General features: G+C 40.1%; 3 long non-coding RNA genes across 3 annotated transcripts; all 3 read right to left on the reverse strand.

Annotated features, from left to right (window-relative positions):
• Nucleotides 1-3,433: 3,433 nt before the first annotated feature.
• Nucleotides 3,434-7,122, reverse strand: LOC118558710. Its single transcript, XR_004928441.1, has 3 exons — nucleotides 7,025-7,122; nucleotides 3,807-3,916; nucleotides 3,434-3,713 (listed from the first exon to the last, which is right to left on the reverse strand). It is a non-coding gene; the product is annotated as an uncharacterized LOC118558710 (long non-coding RNA).
• A 3,322-nt stretch (nucleotides 7,123-10,444) lies between these two features.
• On the reverse strand, nucleotides 10,445-11,145 carry LOC118558705. The gene is made up of 3 exons (XR_004928436.1): nucleotides 11,128-11,145; nucleotides 10,932-11,043; nucleotides 10,445-10,677 (listed from the first exon to the last, which is right to left on the reverse strand). It is a non-coding gene; the product is annotated as an uncharacterized LOC118558705 (long non-coding RNA).
• A 99-nt stretch (nucleotides 11,146-11,244) lies between these two features.
• On the reverse strand, nucleotides 11,245-12,031 carry LOC118558709. The gene is made up of 3 exons (XR_004928440.1): nucleotides 12,017-12,031; nucleotides 11,377-11,480; nucleotides 11,245-11,263 (listed from the first exon to the last, which is right to left on the reverse strand). It is a non-coding gene; the product is annotated as an uncharacterized LOC118558709 (long non-coding RNA).
• Between the last annotated feature and the right edge of the window lie 1,003 nt (nucleotides 12,032-13,034).

Genomic DNA, 13,034 nt, shown 5'->3' on the forward strand with positions numbered 1-13,034 from the left:
AAGTTTATGTTTTGTCTGCTTTACTTATTTTGATGTTACTTTTACAAAATTTTTATTTTGTTCTTTTGTTATACTCTACCACATATATGGGTTGAGTTTATCTCAGTTAGTGTTTTGTTGACCTCAGTTGAGTTGGACCCAGCTTTTTGTTATTCATTATTAGGCGCCCGCCTATGCATTGAAAATGCATGGCGGAGGCCTACTACTATGCACCCAACAAGGGGTTTCTATATTATTATTATTCCATTTTAATCTTCCGTCACCGTTAATACAGCCCGAACCGTAGGGTCTACCCCCACAAACTAAATATCGAAACGTGTGTCTCGACGCCGCGAAGTGTGCTTTTTGTACTTGACACCATTTCCAGTTACGGTTGGAACAAAAATTTGCTGGATTCAGGAAATGTAACCCTCATTGGTGTGGGATTTATACATTTTTCGTAAATCACATCAGACCGGCAACAACCCCAAAGAAAAAATTATGCAAAAAACACATAACAACTTCAGCCTACTCGCTCAATTTTCACTCTATGTACACAAATTATACATCAAAACGTAGGTCTTTTTGTCTGGAGAACCTCTAAAAGCATTTGATTTAAAATCCCCAAGCAATAAAAGCCTACAACCAAGGATGATTTTTAAGGGAACAAACGTATTTGAAATGAGCAGCATTCTTTCTGAAGAGCTTAAATTTTCCTTTTCAGCACATACAGATGGCGGGCGCCTTCTTAAATTTCTTCTGAAATTTTCAAGTTATATATGTAATTACATTAAACAAGTCTGTCCGTAGAAATAAAGGAACCATTGTCAGGAATAGTCTCTTTAACAGACTGAACCCACCAGGAGTCGTAAAAACTCCCCAGCAGCTTGATTCAGAGCCAACAAGACCCAAAGAAACAACAGCCCAGTCAGAACCTTCATAATGCATATTGAAGACAAAAATCACCTTCAATAAAGAAAAACAGTTTGATAAATTCATAGAAGTTGAATGTAAAGCTGTTTACCAACGCCACTGCAGAAACACCTTTTTTCCTATACTTCTGTGTCAGACTACAGCCTCAGGTACCTCTCTGGATGTGCTGGATGAGTGAAGGAGCTGCTTGTATATACGGTTCCTGACAGGCACCAAACCAAAACCTGAGGATCGACCTGCCAGCAATTAACATAAAAAAAATAAAATAAAAAAGGATGATTTTCCAGTGAAATTCAAGTGAAGCGCTTTAGATGTTTGACCTGCAATTTATCACTTGAATCTCAAAGGGGTTTATTTGATGATGTGTGCTGGGGAAGCTGTTTAATTTGTTCCTTCTGCACACAAAACAGCAAACCATGGCAGTAGTGCACTGTACATAAACATTTTATTTCCAGATAACACATTAAGAAATGTTTGTTCAGTTAAAAACAAACATGTTATGTTTGCAAAAAAACAAATCGATTTAAAAAACTTTGTATGCATTAACTGGAGAGTAAATGTTAACAAAAGGTGAACAACTGCCCTGGTTCACTTTCTCCTGAGTTGTGTATTTTTTGTCTGAAAGTAATCATCTTTGCACGAGAAAAATCAAATCATAAATAAATAATTGCTGCAAAGCCATCAACAATGAAGACGACTGTCCACTGTGGCCCTATGCGCTTTCAGGAGGAGTCAAGACTTGATGCAATCTGCTGGGTTACCTTAGATAGGAAACTTTTTGACCAATTTGTAATGCGCCTTGAGATGACGTGTTGTAAATAGGGGCTATATAAATTCAATTGAATCATTGGGCCTCTTGGATGTTTCACTCAATCTGCTGTTAGGATTATCTGTGATTCGGCCAATACGTTTGAAAAATATGTCAAATCTCTGGTTCGTTGTTTTTTCTACTATTTGTGAAACATAAGACATGTTTCCATCCAATTGTCATGCAAATTTTGAGCAAACTTTAATATGTTGCAAAACATGAAAATTTGAGTTAGAGCTGTTTCCATCAAATATCTGAGCGAATTTACAAGGCTATGAAAAGTGTAATTCCATCAGAAGTCGAGCTTCAGCATGGCCATAATAAACAGAAAGTAGATAATGTAAACTAGCAATAGACTGCACTTCTAAATAAACAGAGGGGCTTTCAGGAACTAGCATTGGAGGAGTTACCTACGGCCAGTGAGAAAGAAATGCTAGTCGGAAATGACATATTCTGCAAACGCATTTCCATCTCCCTTCTTGGATATTAACACTTTTTTTGCAAAATCCAAAAGCCTCTTCTGTCATTTTTTTGAGATGCTTAGCCCACATGCAGACCAGAGCACAGTCTTTTTGGGTGTTTATTAAGAAAAGTGCAGAAACAAAAAAAAACCACGACAACTAGTCGCCGGAACGAGGTCTGAACGTCGGGGCAGGGTTGACTGCAAGGGAGAGAGGAGAAAAATTAATTCAAACTGTCAGGATGCAGCTTATTGGCTGCATGCTGAGCCTCTCTCCCTCTCTCTTGTTCCTGCGCAGCCTGATCAGTTTCACCTGGCAGGCTGCAATTAACCCACAACTGCTTCCACCTGTTCCCACCGCTTTATCAGACTCACCTCTTTCTGTTCCCGTCGCCGGTCCATAGCGTTCACTCCCGCTCAGTCCCTGCCAGTTTTTCTTGTCAGCTCCGTTTGTACCCGTCAGCCTGAAGACTCCTTTCACCTGGTCTTGTTTCAGTCAGCCCAAAGACTTTCCGACAGTTTTTGTTTTCTCCAGTATTCAGCTCAGACGTTCAGACCTCCACCGTTCGGCTCAGACGTTCAGACCTCTACCGCTCGGCTCGGACGTTCAGCCCTCCACTGCACGGCTCGGACGTCCTGTGCTCCACTACTCGGCTCTGAGGTTCTGCTCGCCACTGCTCGGCTCCGACGTTCTGCTCGCCTCTGCTCGGCTCTGATGCTCTGCTCGCCACTGCTCGGCTCTGATGCTCTGCTCGCCTCTGCTCGGCTCTGACGTTCTGCTCGCCACTGCTCGGCTCTGATGCTCTGCTCGGCTCTGATGCTCTGCTCGGCTCTGATGCTCTGCTCGCCACTGCTCGGCTCTGATGCTCTGCTCGCCTCTGCTCGGCTCTGACGTTCTGCTCGCCACTGCTCGGCTCTGACGTTCTGCTCGCCACTGCTCGGCTCTGATGCTCTGCTCGGCTCTGATGCTCTGCTCGGCTCTGATGCTCTGCGCTCCACGGCTCTGCTCAGAGGTCCTGCTCTCCAGTGTTCGGCTCCAGAGTTCCTCCCGGTCAGTCTCTCCACACTCCTCCTGCCAGCCAGCTTCTACACCCTTCACCTCCGTCCGTTGTAAGACTCTGGTCTCATCATCCATCTTCCACACTATTCAATAAAAACTCACTCATAAGAACTGACTGTGTGTGCGTGCTGTGTCCGGGTTCATCCCAGAAAAATATATCATAACACAAACCAAGAACCAGAAATATGCCGAATAGTACGCCTACACTAGTTGGTGGTAGTGGCTGGAGGGCGGCTGATGTAGCTGGTGAGAGACCCGAAGCAAACCTCAGGCGTGAATGACAAAGAGATTGACCAGAGTACAGGAGTCTTTGGAGTACCAGTGGAATCCGGGAAGGGGACCTCACGCCCGTCTTGGTAACGCCAAGGGAGTATGAGGGGGACCGCCAGAGCAGGATCTGAGCAATTGATTCCACTGGTTTGAAATCTTTCTCGGGATGTCAGGACAGGTAAGTGCTTCCATGCACACAAAAACTGACAAAAACAGGAGATAAAAATTAGTCCAAAACTGAGAAACGAAAGACTTACTAGCAGGTTTCCAAGGTTTGGTCAGAGGCCACGTCGTACCACGACTGGTTTAAGGTTCTGGCATCTTCCATCTGTCTGCGCGCTGCTTAAGTACCCAGAAGAAGCTGCCTCTGATGAGCCGCAGGTGTGGTGGGACACGCCCCCTCAGCCTGTGGAAGCAACCAGGCAGAACACAACAGAACCCTGACAGCCTCAAATTAGTATTTTTTTTTTTTTTTTGCAATACTGAGGAAGTTATTTTGAATTTTGCCATTTCCATTAACCTTTTCTAAAGCGATATTACAAAATGCTCATAAAAATGATGATGGAAACATGGCTATTTCCCAAGTTAGCCCTATTGTCCTAAAAATGGACATTTAAGCTTGTGCTTTTGTTTTTTTCTCATCTGGATTAGTGCCCATTTACACATATCTGTCCAAAACCTCCCTAGATCTGTTGCAGTCTGTACAAAATGCTGAAGCTAGGTTCCTGACTAGATAGTCAAATTTTGTCCTGTGACTCCACTGCTGATGCAACTTCATCGGCTCTCAGATTATTATTAAGTGCATTTCAAGATACTAGTTTTGACTTGGAGTTCTCTGCATGGACAGACACCAGTCTACGTCTCTGAATTTTTACATCCTTACACCCCATCCTGGGCTGAGGTCTTGAGATTAAAACCTGCTCTTACAAATTGAAAACTAAATGAGACAGAGCTTTCTCTTCTGTGGCTCCAAGACCCTGGAACTCAATTACTTGGTCTCTGAGGTCATAAAACTCAATGAATAAAAGTTGCTTTTGTTCATTCTTTTTCTTGTGTCTTTTTAACATTTGTTTGTGAATCACTTTATCTTTGTCTTGAAAGGTGCTTTGTACATAACGTTTTACTTACCAAAATGTATCAATTGATACCTGCCTTATAGACGTATGTACCCACTGTGACAACCGGGAAAAAATAAGGCTCCAGCAAGGCTTAAAGAACCAGGAAACTTCAAGTGCTGACCGACACTTTTCTGTCCTGATGAAGACCACTAGCTAAAATCCATTGGTCAGTAAAAAACAGATGCTTCCTAGTCCTTCAAGCGTTGCTGTCAACATTTTTGACCCTCTTCATCTGGCAAAAAGCTTTCAGAACAACAACGAACCAAAAGCAGTTCACTAGCAATATCAGTGGAAATCGGAGGCAATGTAAGTTTTCGGAGGAAAAATATATTGCTTGATTTGCAATTTAGATTTGAACATTCATGGCTGCCAAGTAAAATAAAGTGATAAACAATGGTTTAGGTACAGGGGTGTGAAATGGATTGGCTATGATTAGAAAGTGGATGTGGGGAGGAGAAAATGTCAATGTGTGGACATAAATTATGGCAAGAATTGTCAAAACAAGCCCCTAGAGTGTAAACAACTGTGCCCAATTAAAAGGGACTAAAATGCAAACCCAACTATCTGTTAAAGCAGCCCTTCCAGGAAGTAATATGTTGGCTACAAACAAGTAATTTATTTCTAGGTGAAGTAAAGCTGAATCCTGTTAGTAAGAGACACACACACACACACACACACACACTTTTTCAAACCACACAGCGCTTGGCAGCTGTATGTAATGTTATTGGCTGTCTGCACTGAGCAGGAAAGGTGATGGGCTTGAGTTTCGGAAACTGCTCACGGTCCAAGAGAGACAGGAGGGAATGAGGTCCCCACATTAGAATAACTCAACTCAGACATGATGCCGCACAGTGATTGTGGTGTAAATACTGTAAAATGAATAAAAAAAAAGCTTCACACCCTGATCATGTTTTCAAGAGTACTGTTGTGTGCAATAGATTCTGCTTTTGCAGTGAGTTGTGTTACAGTAGTGTACAGAATTTACTATAGCTTTATACCCTTCATATGAAACTCACAAATCTAAATGCCCAATCCTCTGCAGAACTCTAAGAAGATCCAGAATTGTAAAGTTTCTAAAATATGCATTGGCAGTAAAGAAACAAAGAACCTTCTCACAAATTGAGCATTGTGTTTTCAATTGTTTTGCTGTAGTGTGTAATGATGTGTATAGTGTTTACATTTTTGAAAGCTTCGAGCTGCTCTTTGGGTGTGAAAGTTTTAGTTTTGAAGGGAGAAGGTGTGGTTGTGTTTATGTAGCTTTAGAAAATAGTGTTGTGTTTAGACATTGGAGAACATGGACGAAACGTTTGTGAAATGTGTTTTAGCATTTGAGAAAAACTGTAATATTTGTCTCTGATCATTCAGTCGTTGATTTGTGTTCCGATAAGCGTAACTTTGATCTGTTTCTCCCAGCCTCATTCCTCTTGTACTATCTTTCTTTACTCTTTTTATTGCTTCTGCGTAAGAAACTCTTTCTGTTATCTTGATTTTCTGGGCTTCTCTAGCTTCCCTTTGAACTATACATCCACCATAGGCTGCACTGTGATCACCACCACAGTTACAGCATTTGATTTTAGCGTCTTTGTCACACTTTCCAAATTCATGTGGACCTCCACATCTTGCACATCTAATTTTTCCCTTACATTCTTTTGCAATATGTCCCATTCTTTGACAGGTAAAACATCTGAGCGGTTTCGGGATGTACTCTCTAACTTTATAGTTCATGAATCCTAGCTGTATATTTTCTGGCATGTTATTTTCAAACTGCAATATCACAGCCATAGTGTCTTTGAGTTCCCCTTCTCTTCTACTTTTAATCCTGGTGGCATTTGTTATTTTCCCTCCTTTTATTTCATTCTTCACCTCCTCCATTGTCATTTCAAGTGGAACTCCTAAAATTACTCCTCTCAACCTTGCCATATAACCTGGTATATATGATTTAATTCTTTCTCCCATCAGAGTTTTCATTTTAATTATCTTCTGTTGTTGTGCCTCACTGATAGCTTGAATTATCACTTTTCTGTTGTTCATGATTCTAGCCGTTTTGATTTTCCCTATCTCAACCTCTATTGCTTTGGTTATCTTTATCGGATGAATATAACCCCTTTCTTGCTGAAATTCCACCACAACTTTGTATTCCACTTCTGTATTACTGTTATCTTGTTCCCGTGAACTCACTCTTTGATTTATTTTTGTCCTTTTAAAGCCTTCCGCTCCTGGCTCACTTTCCTCCGACCAACTTCTTGCCCTTTCATGTCTCTTTCTAATTGCTCTTTTCATTTTTGCTGACCTCGATATCATCCACTCCATTTCATTTCCACTATTTCCTCCGGATGCAGAAGCCATGCTACTACAGTCAATGTACAGCTTATGTGATCCACCAACTCAGCTCCTACCGCCTTCTTTGTTTGTTGTGTTAAATTCTCAACCGCGTAGCTGCTTCCTTCCTGTCAACTGCCACGTCCAGCTCTCCTCCCAGACTCGACAGGATGTCTCACTCCACCAACTCGGCAAATAAGTGACAGCAGAGTGAGGCTTAAGTAGGGAGGCTAGCAGGTGAAGCGAGTCTGGCTAATTAGTGGCTGGCAGGTGTGACTAACTACAGCGTGAAGGGAAGGCTGAGTGGGAGTGGTAGGAGGAAACAGAACTAACCATAACAAAAGCCTGAACCTAACTAAACCCAGACAGGAGGAAGAACTGAAAAATAGTAAATAAAAACCCAAATCAAAACTGAACCCTGACAAAGAGATTCAATCCAAGAAATATCAACAAACTTTGCACCTCTCTGTCAATAAGAAAACATACGAGACTCTTAAATGTCTCTAATCTACATTGATCTACAGATTCATTTTCTACAACATTCACACCATTTTGTGAAAGTAAAAATTATAAAAAAAAATAATAATTTAAGTGATTTTTGTGTTTTTAGTTGCGAAACATACTGGGTGCCTACATCTTAACAATTCCAGTCCATGTAAAAAATACTTTTCGCACCCCTGATATGGTCTTTTACCTTATACGGAATGTCAAATATTGAAATATAAATTTTTCTCTGTGCCTTCCCATTGTGCCCACTCATATTTCAAGCCTCTCTATATCAGGGCATGTTATGCATATTCATTTTTACACATTGTACTACATTTTCAGAAAACAAAAACATTATTTACTTATTTAATATGTGATAAATCTTGTCAGTGTAGTTTTAGAAAATAAAAAACACATTAAAAAAAATAGTATCAGAGCAAACAAAATGACACATTTCTTCATTTTCCCTCTTGAGATGTATGATATCAAAATGTTACCATTATAGTAGTGATATGGTCTCCAGCGTCTTTCAGTCTCAGTCTGATTGTCTTGTCCCGCCACAACTGTCCCATTGTGGTCTGTGAAATTTTGTGCAGATGTAAAAGCTGTTGAAAAAAAGTATATAAGAATACAGATAGAGATGAATGGCTAAAAAAAAGAAACGGAAAACAGTGGGGATATTTAACACAAAAACAGTTATAGCAAGACATAAAAAGAAACATTACAAAGAACCAAATTCACTGATTAATAGAAAGTAACTTTTTCACTAACACATAATAACCCCTTGACTATGTTGTCAACTTACATTCATCAATCTCTTTTTATGGTGGGGGCCATGGGTCCTCAGGGCCCACGGGCTTGTCCCCGCGGCTCTTGGGGGCATCGGCATTGCGGTGGCTGGGGGATTTCCTTGGGGTCGTCTCTCCTCTTTCCTTGGGGGGGGGGTTTCGGATGTCCTGTGTCGGCCCCTCTTGGGCGCCCTACTTTGGGGGCCTCTTTGGGAGTCCGGGGTTATGGGTCCCCTGACTCCTGCCTCTGTGCTCGGGGAAGGCGGGCCTTTGGTTCTCCACAACCACTATCGAGCTACTTCCTTCTGGATAATTTTCACCTAAACTAGAGCACTCTCACAAACTCCCACAGGTGCAGGGTTCCAGGTATTAAGTGTTCACTTATATACAGAAAGCCTGTAATTTATTTTCTTTCACCCTCTTTTTTCAGGTCTCACTTTACACATGTTAGCTTAAATAATAGTACATATGATTTAGCAATGCCATGTAGGTGTTACTCGATTGTATCAGTTACTTTATGTCTGTTGGTTGTGCTGTTCTTTTTGCATCTCTTTTTCCTGGTGATGGAGCAGACAGGAGGACATTTTATTGTTCTCTCCCTTTTATCTCTTCTTTCTTTCACCTCTTCTCTTTTTTTCTCTCTCTCTTCTTGTTCTTCCTTTACTCTCCCATTGTAGTGTCTAAATAATTTGATGTTTACTCTGCAGGAATCACAATAAAGCTATTAACAAGCATAAATCAAGCGGAACACTATGGCGAAGCTGTTTGCTCCACTTGTGAAAGCAAAATCTGTCGAGCTCTATCTGGCATTTAGACATCAATTCCTATTGCCACATTGCTAGACAGGACACTGGGGGAAAAAAAAGGAAAAAAAAAAGATATAGACCAATAACAGTACAGTTAACATTTTGAGTTGAACTATAATTGCTTTGTATTATCTAATCAGAATTGTATATAGCTGGATAACTGTATCTAACTGATTCTACTTACCTACTTTGACACCTTCTTCTGACTTTGACAATTGAGCCGATGGGACAAGTGAATTTCTCCACTGTGAGATCAATAAAGCTTATCTTATCTTATCTTATTTCATAAAACCGTGTCACATGTGAACCTTTAGGAACAGACTTTTTGGGGCAGTATTAAAGAGGTAAAATTAGGTCAATAAAGTAAAAAAAAAAAATAACAAACATAAAAGTGGTAATGTTATGAGAAAATTGTCATATTATGAGAATTAAGAAGGAACATTTCCAGAATAGTCACAGTTTGCAGAATTATTTCACTCCTGGTGTAATAGGGCCAGGTTAGATTATGTTAAATATTTTAATTCTTTAGGAGAATAAATTCAGGAGAATGAAGCTAAAGGGATACGAAAATAAACTTGTAATATTACAAAAACAAAAATACTACAAATACAAAGTATATTCAGACAATAAAGTCCCTCTGATAATGTTTAAGTGACTGAGTAACTGCAGATTTGCCACATTTAAGATGGCGGACGCTCTGACGCATCGCAGCATAGGCAGAACCCGCCCAATGACGCGTCTACGTATATGATGTCTATGCAGGGGACGGAGTGGTGGGCGGGCGGCGGAGGGGGGGAGCGGCTGGTGAGCTACAGTGCCCTAGAAGGTCGAGAAGAGCGGCAGTGTTGCTGGCTCTGTATAATGGGATGAAACGCTAAACTGACGCTACTACCATTTACACTGGCGAGTGGGGTGGCCATACAATTAATTATGTATGAACGCTTTGAAATATTTTAGTTTTGATTATTTCGGCCAGTATGTTTGTTAACTCTGTCACCAAAATATCATTTCAGGAACCTGGGTGTCTTTCAAATAATTTTATGCCTTATTTTAGTATGTTTATACGGGTAAAACAATAAAGATTAACTTAATGTAAGTCCCTGATTTTTTTTCAGTCACTGAGAATTGATAGACGCAGGTCAAGTCAGCGTTGTTTACCCATGTAAGTGAAAAATATGACTGTAAATGTTTCAAACACAGCCATATTAAACATATTTGAATCAAATGAAGAGTGTACATGTGAAAGAGAATGGTGTTGTTAGACTGAACTTTGATTTTAAGTGCAAAGGTGAAAAAACAAACAAAAGGTAAACATTCAAAAATCCAAGGCGGGGAACTAACCACACACAGTCTTCTTTTTAATGCATCAAAGGTTTATTTTTTGGAAGGCCAAGGAAAACAGGAAAGTGTTTTGCTCAAATGATACTCTTTAATTAAAGAGAAAAAGTCCACCTGCTGTTTATTTGTGGCCTCATTTCAGTAAAGAGAAATTGAATCAAAAAGAGATTTTTGGATATCTATGAGGTTAACAGAAACACACAACACCAGTCCTCCACTGGATTCTGTTTTAACATCTGAATCATCAGACTTTCTTGGCGCAGATAAAAGGAAAATGGACAGAACAGGTGTCATCATCCCAGCACTTTTCATCTATGAGAGCAAAGAATAAAAAAAAGAAACTGTCACCATCACAGAAACAAAACCCTGAAGGGGTCTGCACAGTATTGAAATTATGGTAAAGGTTGATCTAGTGAAACTTGTGATCCCTAATAAAGTCTGTATAAGCTCTGGCCTTTAATCCAGTAAAAATGTCTAACGTAGCTAAAAAGATTAACTGCAGAGTAAACCAGCTTATCACCTATGAGTCCCTTTGCCATCTATAAAAACAGGATATTTTCTTTTACCTGAAAAGTTCATCAACAAACAGCGCTGCCTGCCTGCAGTATTATCAGGCTGTCCATGACACCAGTTTGTGTAGATGAAAGGGCGTCCATCGCTCCACAACCAAATGGCCAGCTGAAAGAAATAATTTAGCAGATGATCCGTTTCATTCAGTATTTCACAAAATACTTATTACATAAACTGTACTGCTGAAAATACCTCCTGTGCGTTAGTGCCTCCAATCCATGTTTTTCCAGACCCGTAACTTGCCGTAGTTATCACAGACTGAAACCTGATGGTACTCGCTCGTGTCATGAACTGATGCCAGGTTTGCTCCCATGGACAGACAGTGTCTCTACAGACAAACACATGATGAGGTGAATTAGTAGCTGGGTGTTAATAAAGAACTTTGAAACTTTGAAAAGAGATATTAAAAGAAGATAAAAGGACAGTGTTGTTTTAAATCACCTCAGCTCCAGCCCAAGTCATGGTTCTGGCAACAAAGTGGAAGCAGCGATTGTTGATCAGAGTCCAGCCGGTAGGACAAGAAGATTCATGGACCACAACAACTTCTGATGCCAAACACATAGAGTCTCAGTTAAAGATGTTGTAGCTGCCATTAGTTTATATTACCTTTATTTAATATTACAGGTTTTAAGATCAAGATGAGACAAGTCAAATTTATCAAAAAAACAAAAAAAAAACATAACAGTATATTCATGAGATGTATATTTAAATATTAAATTCCGGTCTGTCACAATCAATAATGAGACAATCTGATTTGTTTTGTTTAAATGGTCTCTCAATTAAAGCAAAGAACCGCTGGTGGTGATATTCTGAACTGCTAACTAGAAGCTTATAATAGGGGTAAAATGTTTGCTCACACAATCATAAAGAATAACCCCATTAATATTTTGCATGTAGTTTAAAAGGACCAGGAATAACAGCTTAAGATGAAAGAAGTCTACTTCATTATCTAAAGAATTTTTTTTTTTTTTATGTTTTGATGACACAAGGAGACATAAATGTCCAATTTATTATGGATTAGTTAGGGTTCCTAACCCTCATGCTGGGAAATAAAAACAATGAGAAAAACAGACCCACTGACCTGGATCAGTGGAGGCCATCATCTGGAATAGCTGTGGACATTATAAACAGGAAGTTAGTGAGATTCTTTGTGTCCTTAGTCTCGCTGCATAAGTTGAATACTTAAGAAATGCTCACGGTCAGCTCTGGTCTGAGCCATCACAGAGAAAACCAGGACACACACAGCAGCAGCTTCATGATGAGGTGATGAGATGATGCAGATCTGAAAAACTGAAATCAAGGTCAAAACAAAGCAAACATGTTAAGCATTCAATCTCATAATGTTGAGAAAGGTTAGCAGAAATGTTGTCAGCCAACCTGATACAGAATTATCTGGTTCCTGAATCAGCCAGCAACAGTTTGCCTTCACCACGGAATCACAGGCTACTTATAGAGCTTTTTGAACATGCCATCATCCACAAAAATGAGGAAATGAAGTAATTCTACAGAATATCCCTCCCTGATCAGAGCTGGGATCCAAGATTATGTCATAATTCACCATGGACCAAAACCCAAACTAATCTGTTGTGTCTGTCATGGTTGTGAAACTTGCACTAAGAAGGATTTTGGCAAGGCTTTTACAAGAAGAGGAACTAAGGGGGTCAAGGGTAGTCTGGGCCGGCAGTCTGATAAATTTATCAGATGTTCAGGGACACTTGGAGGCCTTAAGCAAGACACAAGAATGATGCAGATTATTTGTTTTACTGTTACAAACTGTTGAAATCCCAACCTAACAAAACATTTGTTTAAACGTTTACGTAAATTGTCCCTCTAAAGGGACGTTGGATGGGGGGAAAAATCTTTCCTGTGCCAGATACTTTTGTGTGCTTTCCAGGGCAGCTGGGGCTACTAACACCACCGGCTTGAATTGTGTGGGAATGAGTAAAATCACTGATTGTGGTCTCAAAGCGCTTTGGGGTTGTCGGATCTTGAAAGTATTTTACCATTTTAAAAAATTGAATAGTGCATTGCAGCATTTTTTTTTTTTTTTGGAGCTAATACAGTGCACTTGAATGAATCATAGGCACAGCTGTTGAAAA

The sequence above is a fragment of the Fundulus heteroclitus genome, unplaced genomic scaffold, assembly GCF_011125445.2.
Source record: "Fundulus heteroclitus isolate FHET01 unplaced genomic scaffold, MU-UCD_Fhet_4.1 scaffold_149, whole genome shotgun sequence".
Classification (NCBI taxonomy): Eukaryota; Metazoa; Chordata; class Actinopteri; order Cyprinodontiformes; family Fundulidae; genus Fundulus; species Fundulus heteroclitus.